The sequence below is a fragment of the Tasmannia lanceolata genome, unplaced genomic scaffold (genome assembly GCF_043159265.1).
Source record: "Tasmannia lanceolata isolate RefF3 unplaced genomic scaffold, GAP_Taslan_0.1 ptg000002l, whole genome shotgun sequence".
Taxonomy (NCBI): domain Eukaryota; kingdom Viridiplantae; phylum Streptophyta; class Magnoliopsida; order Canellales; family Winteraceae; genus Tasmannia; species Tasmannia lanceolata.
In genome coordinates this window covers 55,482,682-55,496,510 of record NW_027518679.1, presented here as the reverse complement: position 1 = coordinate 55,496,510, position 13,829 = coordinate 55,482,682, and positions in this window count along the sequence as shown.

Sequence of the window (13,829 nt, the reverse complement as noted above, 5' to 3'; positions counted from 1 at the left end):
TGGCCATCTCTTGAAAGGTCACGTCCATGGTCAGAGCCTCTTTGAAAAGGCTGAGTAGACTCGGCACCGCTCTAAAGCACCAATGTGATTCTTCGGGTACACAATAAACTCACCACCTAAGGGAATTTCATCTATAAAAGAGGATGGAAAATGACTCGAGAACACAGAGCTACCACTCCCTACATGTGGACTAGAAAGCCTCACGGTCTAGCCCACATGGATGGAATATAGGGAGTGGTGATCCCACACGTACGGTGGATTCAGATCCGTGCAAATTGAGTCGTTGGGGTTGTCTTTTCGGACCAACTAGGCAAAGAGTCACCATCCCGATCAATTGCAACAATCAACTATTGGGGTGCACAGGGGGAGATTTATGTGCAATCGGAATCGTTGATCTTAGAGTTGTTTGATCTAGGGGCTAGGATTATCGAATCAAGGAATGGTCAGTGGAAATAGACTTGGTCTTGTGGTTGCGGTGAGATCAACGGATCAGACATGTCCACATGGCACACGTGAGGCTAAAAAGTGGGTGTTAGAACTACTTTTTAACATCCTTTTGCCTTTCACATATGTCCACAATTCAACATGGTAAAACAGAATTTAAGCAGAGACAAATGACAAATCTAGGAGTGATTTGTCCCTGTATCCTTTTGGAATCTTACTTCATAGATGAAGGGATGGTTTGTCTCATTCCATTCACATCATCAGAAAGCTCTGTCTAAATTGCTTTTGCGTGCATGAATATAAGTATAAACACCTTGATTTTATGTAGATTTGATTTAGCTTTGAAGAGAGGTAGAAAGATGACCAGTGTTGAGTCCAAAGAATCACTAGTATTTAAACTTTTGGGTTGGCATGCATTTGGGGCATACGTGGGAATCCAGTTCTTGTTTGATGTAACCCCAACTTCTTACTCATGTACATGATATCAGATTCGTGGTGACTCTACAAACCACCATGTGTCATCTTTTTTTTCTTTCAATCTTCTATAGATTGATCCGTAGTGATCCTCAATCGTCTACTGTTGATAATAAAATGCCATGTTTGGATTGCAGGATTAATAAAATGCCATGTTTGGATTGCAGGATTTCTTTGGACAAGTTTGGAAAGGAAAAATATTTCTAACATTTCCTTCTTTTTTCTTTTACATCAAAAAACATAACTTGAACTGGCCCTATTAAATTTTAATTTAGATGGTCATTCAAATTATGATGATATCTCTCTAGATTAGTCAAAGATACAGGAGCGATTCGGCTGAATAAACTAATGTATACGAACACCAAAAGCAGACATCACAGTTTATAACTTCTTTTCAGCACTAGCTAGCCTTCTTCTGCCTAACCCTCATGGCTACTTGACAAAATAACAGCAATGAAGTGATATGATGTGGTTTGATTCCTTTTTCCTCGATCTCCCTAAAAGCTCCAAAAGCTTTCTTCCCATGACATTACGCAAGCTGTGGAAATTGATACTTAATGGGAAAATAACCAAATATAAGGGGTTTCTACTGACTATGACATTTCAAGAGGGGTGTTTTCTAAATTACCAATCAAGAGTGCATATGATTAAAATGCCCTTGACTCTCTCTCTCCCCCTATCAAATCACCTTTTTGAAATGATTACATTTAGAGAAAAACAAATCCCAAAACCCACCTTTTTCCCCTTTTTTTCTTCTTTCTCCCACCTACCAAAAAAACGTATGTATGAAAAACCCAAAAACCTCCATTGTTAGATGCCAAAAGTTTCATTCTATTGCTGAAAACCTCATTTTTAGATGTGAAAGTCTTCCTAACCCTTCATTGCATTGCACAACGCCTCCATTTTCAACAAATATTGGAAAAAAACGTTATTGGATTTGGAAATCTTAAAAATCTTCACTAGAAACCAAAATTCCATTGCAGAAAGCTTCCATTTAATGGAAAGGTGTGTATTTTTACCCCTCTCCCATCTCTTTCCATTATAAGGCATGTTTATAAACTTGAATGAAAGTTTTCCATGTTAAACTACTGTCTTCCATTGCAGAAAGCCTTCAATCACTATTTAATCTTATTTAAATTACTTTAAACACTTTATAATCATTTGTTATTTTTCTGTAAACCACTAATTTCTTAAGTTTAACCAGTATTTCACTACCATAAACCGGTACTGAAGTGGGTGTTTATAAGTGGTTTATATAGCTTCTTTGGTTAAGAATCATCCGTAGTGGTTTATAATCGTAATTAGTGGTTTATTAAGGCTTACCAGTGGTTTAGAGTGTTTATAATTGGTTTATAAGGATTTATAAATGATTTATACAGGGTGAGCAGTAGTTTATAGTGTTTATAAGTGGTTTATATAGGCTTATAAGTGGTTTAGAGTGTTTACAACTGGTTTATATAGGGTAAACAGTGGTTTATATAAGCCTATCAGTGATTTAGAGTGTTTATAAGTGGTTTATGTAGGCTTATCAGTGGTTTAGAGTGTTTATCATTGGTTTATACAGGGTAAGAAGTAGTTTATAGTGTTTATAAGTGGTTTATATAAGCTTATCAGTGGTTTAGAGTGTTTACAACTGGTTTATATAGGGTAAACAGTGGCTTATATAAGCCTATCAGTGGTTTAGACTGTTTATAAGTGGTTTATGTAGGCTTATCAGTGGTTTAGAGTGTTTATACATGGTTTATACAGGGTAAGAAGTAGTTTATAGTGTTTGTAAGTGGTTTATATAGGTTTATCAGTGGTTTAGAGTTTTTACAACTGGTTTATATAGGGTAAACAGTGGTTTATATAAGCCTATCAGTGGTTTAGACTGTTTACAAGTGGTTTATGTAGGCTTATCAGTGGTTTAGAGTGTTTATACATGGTTTATACAGGGTAAGAAGTGGTTTATATAGACTTACCAGTGGTTTTAGAGTGGCTTATCAGTGGTTTATATTGTTTATAAGTGGTTTATATAACCCTATCAGTGGTTTAGAGTGTTTATAAGTGGTTTATATAGACTTACCAGTGGTTTTAGAGTGTTTATAAGTTGTTTATTTAGGATTACCAATGGTTTAAAGTGTTTATAAGTGGTTTATATTGGCTTAACAGTGGTTTATAGAATTTATAAGTGGTTTATATAGGGTAAGCAGTGGTTCATATTTCCTTGTCATGACTTAGTAGTGGTCTAGAGTGTTTAAAAGTGGCCCGAATTGTCTTAGTAGTGGTTTATGTTGTTTTATGGAGATTTAGTAGTGGTTGAAGTTGTGCATAATTCTAAAATGGCTGCTTTACTTGTTAATTGGAATGATTTTTTTTCAATTGGTTATTTTGACAATGATTTAATTTTGTGTAAACAGAAGAACGGTAGAACGAAGAGCTTCTTTTATCTTACACGTCGACGGCTTTGTAAAGAATGCGGTATCATTTGAATACATCGGCGGGAAGAAGTTGCCCGTAATTGTGGGTCGAAAAAAAATTGTGAAAAAATTGGAAGCAATTAGGGGTTTAAACCAAACTTTAGAGCTCTAAACCATACAATTCTAAGAAATTAGGGGTTCAAACAAAACTTTACGACTTTAAACCATATATTTCTAAAAAACATAACCAAACTTTAGGGCTTTAAACCATAGATTTCTAAAAAAAAATTAGGGTTTTAGTTGCTGCTTTTCCAAACTGAAAGAGAGAGAGCACCAACCCTAACTTATTGGTTTGAGTCTAAACTGATTTGGGAAAATTATAGAGTTTTCTAAACTGATTTTCCAAAATATACGGTTTTTTCAACTAATTTGGGAAAATATAGGGTTTTCTAAACTAAATTTCTAAACCAAACTTGGAGGTTTAAACCAATAATCTGTGAAAAATTTGGGGAAAATTAGGGGTTTAAACCAAACTTTAAGGCTTTAAACTAGGGGTGGACATGGTTCCGGTTCGAATCGAGGAACCGAATCGAACCGGCACATATGGTTCGGTTCTATATGTATATGGTTCGGTTCCGGTTCCGAAATCCGGGAACCGGTTCAGATTCGGTTCGGTTCTGGGTTTCGGATTCCGGAACCAAAAACCGAACCGAGAACCGACCCTCACCTTAAGTTCTTAAAATCGCCTCCCGCTAATTTGATAAAATCACCCCACTATCTATATAAAGTTATAAACACTCTGGACTGCCAGAAAAATGGAAAATAATACAATAAAAAAGTGCATGAGAGGCCTGATATGCGCCCACCCATGTCAGATAGTGTGATCTGAACCCTTTATTTGGTAGACCCTGTTGTGAACATGACATGATCAGAAAGTTAGTCTCACCGGATGATCCCAAACATCCAATCAATGCCTACAAACAGACAGCTGCAAAAACAGACTAATATCCACAATCAGGTTGTATGAATGAATTGTTAGAAATTAGGGGTGGACATGGCCTAATAAATAGGGCCATTGGTGAAGGTTGGGTAAACCCAGAACCGAACCGAACCGAACCGATTATATATGGTTCTGGTTCGGTTCGGTTCCATACATATATGGTTCGGTTATGGTTCCAATTTCAGGGAACCGATTATATATGGTTCGGTTCTGGGTTTAGCCCAAAACCGAACCGAACCGAACCATGTCCACCCCTACTTTAAATCATAGATTTCTAAAAAAATTAGGAGTTTAAACAACTGAAAGGGAGAAACTACCAACCTGTGAGAGGAGGTTCACTCAGAATAAGAGGATACCGGAGAGAGGTGCACGAACCTGAGGGGCATTGTGACCCTCTAATGGACGGTTGAGATCATCCCATGAGAGAAAGAGGGCATTGTGGCCCTCTAATGGACGGTTGGGATCATCCCATGAGAGAGAGAGGGGCATTGTGACCCTCTAATAGATGGTTGGGATCATCCCATGAGAGAGAGGGGGCATTGGGGCCCTCTAATGGACGGTTGGGATCATCCCATGAGAGAGAGGGGGGCATTGGGGCCCTCTAATGGACGGTTGGGATCATCCCACGAGAGAGAGAGAGAGAGAGAGAGAGAGAGAGAGGGCATTGTGGCCCTCTAATGGACTGTTGGGATCATCCCATGAGAGAGAAAGAGAGAGGAATTGTGGCCCTCTAATAGACGGTTGGGATCATCCCATGAGAGAGAGGGGGGCATTGTGGCCCTTTAATGGACGGTTGGGATCATCCCATGAGAGAGAGGGGGGCATTGGGGCCCTTTAATGGATGGTTGAGATCATCCCATGAGAGAGAGGGGGCATTGGGGCCCTCTAATGGACGGTTGGGATCATCCCACGAAAGAGAGAGAGAGAGAGCCCTCTAATGGACTGTTGGGATCATCCCATGAGAGAGAAAGAGAGAGGAATTGTGACCCTCTAATTGATGGTTGGGATCATCCCATGAGAGAGAGAGAGAGAGAGAGAGAGAGAGAGGTGACGGTATTTTAAAAATGAGGGTATTTTTGTCCTAAACCCTTGCAAATCAGTCACCATCACTATAGATTGGTTATTTCCATGTCTCCCCTCTTCATATGTCATGGTCAGTAGAAAGTCCTTTCATTTGGTCATTTTCCCATACTTAATCACATTTGCAAGCTGCAGTCCTTCAGCCCAAGAATTCTGATTGGGACTCCCAATCACACGGCAGATTTTGTAGATCTCATCTACTTCACTGCATCAGAAAGGAAATATATAAGCCACATAAGTTTTATTAGAGCGAAAACACAAGCAACAATATATTCAAGGGAAAATTCTCAAAAAAATGTGATTTTTAACTGAAAATCTCGAAAAAGGGTTGAGTTGGCTAAATTCTCAAAAAGGGGTGAAATGCATCCCAAGGCATGTTTAAAGACAAGAATGCCCTTGAGTTGTTTTTCCCTCCACCTTTTTGAGAAACGGATCCCAATGCATTTCACAAACCCTATTCACCTTTTTTAGATTCTTCTTCCCCATGCCAGTACTATTAGATTATGTGAAGCAATATTTCTACTCTAGAACCACTATTTATACCTTAGAACTATTACATAATGATAAATAGTGGTTCCTAGGTATAATTAGTGGTTCCTAAGTATAATTAGTGGTTCCTAGGTATAATGAGTACTTTTGAGTGTTTAAAACCCTATAAATACAGTCATTCTCACAAGTATTAGGCCATCTAAATTATGAACCACAATAACATCCGAGTGTTTAGAAAACTACTTAACCCATTGTTCATAAATTCATTGCAACATTGAAACCCAATGAAGCACTATTAGATTGTGTGAAGCAATATTTCTACTCTGGAACCATTATTTATAACTTGGAACCACTATTTATACCTTGGAACCACTATATAATGGTAAACAGTGGTTCCTAGGTATAATAAGTGATTTTGAGTGTTTAAAACCCTATAAATATAGTCATTCTCACAAGTATTAGGCCGTCTAAACTATGAACCACCATAACATCCGAGTGTTTAGAACACTATTTGACCAATTGTTCATAAATTCATTGCAACATTGACACCCACTGAAGTACTATTAGATTGTGTGAAGCAATATTTATACTCTGGAACTACTATTTATACCTTGGAACCACTACATAATGATAAATAGGGGTTCCTAGGTATAATGAGTGCTTCTGAGTGTTTAAAACCCTATAAATACAGTCATTCTCACAAGTATTAGGCCATCTAAACTATGAACCACCATAACATCCGAGTGACAATACACCATACATCCAAGTATTAGGCCATCTAAACAATACACCATAGTATTGTAAAGAGGATGATGACAATAACAAATGCCTAACAAAACGATAACAAATCCCTAACAAGTAAACAAGATGATGACAATACACCATATCATTGTAAGGAACATGTTAAACCTATGCAAATGTCTCACAATGAACCTACTTAAGAAGCTTAGGTTTGATAGCCAAAGAAAAATAAAAGATCCAATAAAATCTACATTTTAGGAGAGGGGAGTTTCACCCCTCTGCAATGGAATTTCGTTTGGGTTTTTTACAAAGACAATGGAGTTTGATTTTGGCATGGGGAAGAAGAAGGTAAAAAGGTCAAAATGTTAGGTGAAATGCATTGGGATTTGTTGCTTACTTTCTTGGAGGGAAAACCAACACAAGGGCATTTTTGTCCAAAAACACTCATTGAGATGCATTTCACCCCTTTTTGAGAAATTAGCCAACTTAACCCTTTTTTGAGAATTTCATATATAAATCATATTTTTTTGAGAATTTTCCCTTTTTATATGAAAATCTAAAAAGAGGGTTGAGTTGGCTAATTTCTCAAAAAAGGTTGAAACACAAGGAGTTTTTAGGACAAATATGCCCTTGTGTTGGTTTTCCCTCCAAGAAAGTAAGCAACGATCCCAATGCATTTCACCTAACATTTTGACTTTTTACCTTCTTCCCCACTCCAAAATCAAACTCCATTGTCTATTGTAAAAATCCCCTACGAAATTCCATTGCAGCTTTCCTAAAATCTAGATTTTATTGGATCTCTATATTTTTCTTTGGCTATCAAACCTAAGCTTCTTAGGTAGGTCCATTGTGATACATTTTGTGGACCCCGATCCCGAGGACGGGTGGGCGAGGGACACGAGATCCCCACGCCTGTCCTCTAAGATCTTCACAATGTGAAATAGAGCTCTACTAAGGAACTCTCGAAATGGTGCCACTCACAACATGGGTGGTGATATAAATGAGATACCTCTCGATTCAAGGACTAGCCCGGAACCAAGGTGTACCTATAACAAAGAACAGTCGCCATCCAAGGAAGTAGGCCTTGGATCCCATGAAATACTCTGTTGCAACGGATAACCAGAGATACAAAAGTCCGTGCCTGATGACGAATGGGGAAGGTGTTAAGCACCCCCAATTCGCCCAAGTGCAAGCACATGGTCTCTTATGCCATTTTTAATTAATTTTGAAGAGTTTTGGGCTAAAATCATGTGAAATGGGAACGAGTATCCCCGAAGAAACGTCTATCTAAGCATGCATGACCCGGGGATGGGCAAAAGAAAATAAACATTCAAATCCTAACTCACCGCATCTACTCCTAACCCATCACATCTAGGAAAGCAATAACATCCGCATGCATAGCTACAGCTAAGCAAGTAATAGCAGATATGATAAGCAGAAAAGCAGTAAATATCTACAGCTAAGCATGTGAAACTAAACGCACAAGGAATAAGCAAGCTGAAAGTAAACACACAAGGAACCAAAGATGAACATACGATAAACTAAAGGATGTGAGGGAAGAAAGGAATCAGAAAATAGACGGTATGCACAAACCCAAAATGCCAGGGAAAAGAAAATGGGACATACGATAGACTCAGGGAGCGATTCTAAAGGAATCGAGCTCAGTGATCCTGATCCGCTAAAGATCGGACAAGTCTCGCGATCGTCATAGCCTATCGTTGGGCTCAGCGAGGACAATCCCTGTAAAGGAACCACGCTACGTCATCGCCCATCCCAAAACCCGATAAAACGTCGGAAAACCGATAAAACCGGAAAACCACGATCAAAATCGGAAATGAAATGAAAAGAAGGCTCCGAGTGACCTGGCAATCACCATCCTTGCCCATTTTGGTTTTTGTATTTTTGGGAAAAGTTTGAAAGATATTTTTAGATGCTGAAATGATTTTTTTGAAGGGTTTAAATGATTTTATTGAAAAGTTTGACTGAACTTGGGATGAAGATCCCAAGCTGCCTACGTACCCTGTGGAAAGGGATCAAGCCAACGTAGTTCGAAACAGCTTTTCGAAAAACGCTTTTGAGAGTTTTTTTTTTTGATATTTTTTGGATTTTTGTTATTTGATTTTTATGTATTTTTATCCCTTTTGATCTAAAGGGGGTTTTGGCTCAAGAGGTTGCCGTCCGTCATCGCCTAAACCCGACGAGATGTTCCCAAAATCGATGCGATCCGAAAATCAAAGAAGATCCCGAGGAACATGTAAAGAATGATCCCGAAAGAAGACAAGGTAGAACCTCTGAACCTTATGAGAAGCGAAGGTCCTAAAGAAGGAAGAATCCCTATGCCTGCGACCAAGCTGTAACTCCATGCTAGTGAAATCCACATATCGAGGAACGAAAACTATGTTAGAAATGAATACAAGAACACCGGGACCAATCACTGAGCCACTAGGATATGTATATTTGAAAACAAAAAGTAAGTGACCCTCATTTAACTGTGCTACTCAAGTGTACCTATTGCAAAGACCATGGGAATAAAAGCGTGGCTGACCTCTCGATAAAATCATGCCTCAAGTGGACCCAACATCTTTCAAAGGGGCATACTAGCAATGCAACCATTTGGGGTGTTAAGGAACTTTTAAGACCAAGAAGAAGAAATCCTATGAACTAGTGAAAATGGGGCTATGAAGACATACATCTCTAACAAGTCCTAGAATCCTAGGTGAATTCATCACTAAAGGTAAAGGTACCATGGGTAAACTGACATAGAATGTATGGATTTCTTAGGCCAATGATGCAGTTATCAAAAAAATGATGGAGTTCAGCTAAAGAGAATAACTACCTTAGCAAACGACCCTATGTAATGAGCAAAACAACACAGTGCCAAGAATCAGGAATTCAACGAAAGAAAATGTACTAGCCATGGACATCATCACTCTTGCTATGCACCCCCACTTTCATCTTATTACCCAAAAATGTCTCTATTCTTTTAAACTAGATAGATCCGGTGAACAACACAAAAGCAAGGTAACAAAAGAAGCCGGTTCAGCACCAATTTCCAAATCACAAGACCCATATCACTATTTTATTTTATTTTATATATATATATATATATATATATATATATATATATATATATATATATATATATATTTTCTTGCATGACAGAACTAATGGATTAAAATCAACCCTGGTGTTGAATGAATCTCTCAAATTTGAACAGGTTTTTTTTTTTTTTTTGAAGAAATCCTTAGCAAGGGTCTATAAGATTTAAAAACCGGTGAAAGACCAGGATATGTAAGGTCCTAAAATGAAAGATAATATGAAAACACTCTTAAATGTGAAGCAAACCCATAACGAAATATCCATAATTTAAAGGCCATGTGCAGCGATGCTCTTAGAAAACAAATGCCATCTTCTTACCTTACGATTAGGAGATCTAGAGCAACGATGCTCTGGAAACAGAGCTCGAATCCAACACTCGCCGGTCTCCCTCTCTTCTCTGCTAACGCGCTCCTTTGCAGCCTCAAGAACTTTCTAATTGAGGGACCTAAGATAAAATCGCCTATCCGCCTTTGCCTTTCCTAGAATCCTCGACGATGCTGTGAATCTCCGCAACAATCTGAGAGAGAGCGAGTGAGAATTGGCAGTTGGCTATAGGGAACGGTTGGAATCAGTGATGTAATGGGGTAAGATCTGAAGTTTTGAATTGAAAGATGTTTAGTTTAATTTTAGAGGGAATAGAGTTGAACGAGGGGATGAAAATGGGCTTTGGGGCTGATGTTGAGGAGATGATAGATGATGAAAATGCTAATGGTGTTGAAGGTAGGGGGTTGTAATAGAGACTAAATCAAGGGAATAGAGGATAGTGGATGATGGGGTGGAGAGATGGCTGATGTTAAAAATAGGGGATGAGGTGGGTTTTGGAGTGGCTGCAAATGCGTAAAAATCCAAGTGGGTTTGATGGGGCTGAAGTGAAGTCAATGGAGGAATGGGGGAAATGGTGAAGGTAGAAAAGTAGTAGATGGTGGATATGGTGGAGGCAACAGGTGGCGGCCGGATTCAATGGTGGGTCTGCCGGATTCCGGCGGGGTATGGTCGGAAATGGGTTAGAGGTGGTAGTGAAGATGGCGGTGTTGGTGGCTCCCTTCCCTTGTGTGGCTGCCAAAATGAGATCCCCTATTTGGGAAAAAGAAAATCAAGAAGAAGAAGATGGTGGTCTCTCTCTCTTTCTCCTTTTGCTCTCTGCTACTCTCTCTCTCTTTTTCTTTTTTTTGAAGTGGAACAATAAGATGGAATTAGATGGGAAGAAATCAAATGGGTTTTGGGTGGAAATGGTGGGGGATTTCAATGGAGGTGGAGGTGGTGGCCGATGGAGTGGTTGGTGGTGTTGGAGGAGGGAAGATGGCCGGCTGCGATGGTGGGTGGTCTGGAAGGTTGAAAATGGTGATGCTAATGAAGATGATGTGCAGAGGCTGGCCGGAGTGGGGTCTAGGCCGGAGGAGACGAAGGATTGGGGTTTGGGTTTTATAGGTTTGGGTGGCCGGAATCCATGGTGGTGGTGGGGATTGGATCAGAAGGAGGTGTGGGAACGGAAGTCGGAGAAGATGACCCGAAAGTGGCCGGAGGTGATAGCCAAACCCTTCTCCCTCTCTCTCTTTCCCTTGCAGCTGCTCCCCAAATGAGGCTCTCTCTCTGGATTTTCTCTCCTCTTTTTTTTTTAGAAAAAATCTCCTCCCTTTCCTGATTCACACGAGATTTATCATTTTTATAGATAGGGTTGCCACCCTCCTCTAATCTTAGCCATCCATTTTCTTCCTTTCTTGATCCTATGGCCCTTGATTCCTTATCCCTCTTGCCCTAATTCTATCCTAGAAACCCTAGAAACCTAGAGTGTCTAGTTGATCTAAGCCCTACACCTCATCTCCTTAATCCAATGGCCCATGCCTGTTGCTTGCAAAGGAAGAAATGCCCATTTTACTAAATACCCCAAGGAGTAGGCAATTTTACCCTCTTGCCACTATACCCTATTTGGCTTTTCTTCTCTTAAAGGGAATGGTATATTATTCCCTCTCTCTTCTCCAAGCAACCCCAAGCTGGCTAATTCACTCCCCCCCTGCTTAATATGGGAAAGTGATTTAACACACGCACGCTTTGATAAATGCACTCCTAGGGATATTAGCAGCCTCTTAGGGATTTTGCACTGCAGTGGGTGGGTACCATTTTGAGTTTTCTCTGCACTTAGGGCCCACCTCCTTCAGGAATTCTGGGATTAGGCTCGGGACCTCGACTCAACTTCGGGATTGGGATTTTATTCGATTTCGAGAATTTATTCGATTTTGGGGAAAATGGTCCGATCAAAATGGGGTGTCTACACATTTGCATAGGTTTAACATATTCTTTACAATGCTATGGTGTATTGTCACCATCACTCTATCTCTCTATTGCCCTCTATGTTTCTATTTAGAGTAAACCTGGATGAAACTCATGTCTATACAATTACAACCACTATTTAAATGTGTAGAAACAATATGTTGTTCTCGTAACCACTGTTGATATATGGGAACCAGTATTTAAACACTCAGAAGCACCAATTATACCTAGGAACCACTACTTACCAGTATGTAGTGGTTCCGAGGAAATAGTGGTTCCAAGGTATAAATAGTGGTTCCAGAGTAGAAATATTGCTACACACAATGTAATAGTATTGTATTGGGTGTCAAAGCTGCAATTAATTTATGAACAATAAGTTAAATAGTTATCTAAACAGTCAGATCTTATGGTGGTTCATAGTTTAGATGGCCTAATACTTGTTTCAAGAGTTTAAATTGTGAGATTGAAAAAGTTATGCAGTCAAAACCAGTATAGAAAGTGAGAATCACTGTATTTATTGGGTTTTAAACTGCCAGAACCAGTAATTATATCTAGGAACCACTATTTACCACCATGTAGTGGTTCCGAGGTATAAATAGTGATTCCAGAGTAGAAATATTGCTTCACACAATCTAATAGTACTTCATTGGGTGTCAAAGTTGCAATGAATTTATGAACAATGGGTTAAATAGTTGTCTAAACAGTCAGATCTTATGGTGGTTCATAATTTAGATGGCATAATACTTGTTTCAAGAGTTTAAATTGTGAGATTGAAAAAGTTATGCAGTCAAAACCAGTATAAAAAGTAAGAATCACTGTATTTATTGGGTTTTAAACTGCCAGAACCAGTAATTATATCTAGGAACCACTATTTACCACCTTGTAGTGGTTCCGAGGTATAAATAGTGGTTCCAAGGTATAAATAGTGGTTCCAGAGTAGAAATATTGATTTACACAATCTAATAGTACTTAATTGGGTGTCAAAGTTGCAATGAATTTATGAACAATGAGTTAAATAGTTGTCTAAACAGTCAGATCTTATGGTGATTCATAGTTTAGATGGCCTAATACTTATTCCGAGAGTTTAAATTGTGAGATTGAAAAAAGTTATGCACTCAAAATCACTATACAAAAGTGAGAATGAGTGTATTTATAGGGTTTTAAACACTCAGAACCACTAATTATACATAGGAATCACTATTTACCACTATGTAGTGGTTCCGAGGTATAAATAGTGGTTCCTCCATATAAATAGTGGTTCCAGAGTAGAAATATTGCTTCACACAATCTAATAGTACTTAATTGGGTGTCAAGGTTGCAATGAATTTATGAACAATGGGTTAAATAGTTGTCTAAACAGTCAGATCTTATGGTGGTTCATAGTTTAGATGGCATAATACTTGTTCCGAGAGTTTAAATTGTGAGATTGAAAAAGTTATGCAGTCAAAACCACTATAAAAAGTGAGAATGACTGTATTTATAGGGTTGTAAACACTCAGAACCACTAATGATACATAGGAACCACTATTTATCACCATGTAGTGGTTTCGAGGTATAAATAGTGGTTCCAAGGTATAAAAAGTCGTTCCAGAGTAGAAATATTGCTTCACACAATCTAATAATACTTCAATGGGTGTCGGTGTCAAAGTTGCAATGAATTTATGAACAATGAGTTAAATAGTTGTCTAAAACAGTCAGATCTTATGGTGATTCATAGTTTAGATGGCCTAATAATTATTCCGAGAGTTTAAATTGTGAGATTGAAAAAAGTTATGTAGTCAAAACCACTATACCAAAGTGAGAATGAGTGTATTTATAGGGTTTTAAACACTTAG